We start from the raw sequence: 1,288 nt of genomic DNA on the forward strand, positions 1-1,288 counted from the left end.
TTCGGGGCCCCTTTCTCTCTGTCTCCCCATTTCCTGAGACCTCTGTTCTGCGGCCCTCCGGGTTTCCGTGTGTGTGTGTCTCATCTATTTTTTAAAATGAGCATCTGAGCCCCTCTGTTGGAATCACAAATTTCCATCTCTCTCATTCTTTTGAATGTCTCTGCTTCTGGCTATGTCTTCGCTTTGGGCCTGTCTGATTTCAGGGATGTATCTCTGAGTATGTCTCTGGATCATTTTTCTCTGGGTTTTTGCCATTCTAAAGTCACCTGTGTCTGGGGATTCCTGGCAGTCTCTGTGTCTTGGTCTCTGAATCTCCGTCTTCAGTTTGATTCTGAAAAGAGATATCACTGTCTCTCTTTATTTCTTGTTTCTCTTGGTCTCTGTCTTTCATCTCTGCCTACATCTCTCTGCTTCTTGTCTCTCCGGCTCTCTTATCTCTTAGCTCGCTGTGTCTCTGTCCCTGGGATTCTCTGGGGCTCCCTTTCAGCTAGCTTTCTTTCCCTGTCTCTCTGGATTACTGCAAGTCTCTGTCTCAGGGCCTCTGGACCACTGAGCCTCTCCGGAGTCATACTTCTGAATCTCTCTCCAACCATCACTCTAGGTTGGCTCGGCCACTGTCCTGGTGGTTGCCCCATCCTGGGGACGCTCCAGCAGCTGCTTATGAGCGTGAGCCCCCCACACCGGATCCCCTCGCTCTCCTCTCCTACCCCCACCCCAGGGTCTCCACCTGGCTTCTCTGCCAGACTTTCTGAGCCCCAGCAAGGCCTGAACTGGGGCCCTGAATTGTGCAAAAGAAGGCCGGGCCTGCCAGGAACAGGTGGGGGGTGGGCTGGGGAGATGCCGCAGGGTCACTCGAAGGGACCAAAGGACAGACCGACGATGGCCTTCCAGCCACCGGTGTCCAATGACACCGGGTAAAAATAGCCCCATCGGTTGAGCTTGGAGGGAGGCAGTGGGGATTGGACATCCAGACTCCTGGGAATGAGTCCCCGGACGCCCTCTGCTGGGGGAGAGGAGAGAGCCACTAAAGGTTTTAGCTCCCTAGGAATTTTGGCCCTCTTCCTGTCTACAGTTCAGTTGAGTCGCTCAGTCGTGTCTGACTCTTTGCGACCCCATGAACCGCAGCACGCCAGGCGTCCCTGTCCATTACCAACTCCCGGAGTCCACCCAAACCCATGTCCACTGAGTTGGTGATGCCATCCAACCATCTTATCCTCTGCCGTCCCCTTCTCCTCCCGCCCTCAATCTTTCCCATCATCAGGGTCTTTTCCTGTCTACAGTTTCTGCG

This window comes from Bison bison, unplaced genomic scaffold (assembly GCF_000754665.1).
Source record: "Bison bison bison isolate TAMUID 2011002044 unplaced genomic scaffold, Bison_UMD1.0 scf7180017864285, whole genome shotgun sequence".
NCBI lineage: Eukaryota > Metazoa > Chordata > Mammalia > Artiodactyla > Bovidae > Bison > Bison bison.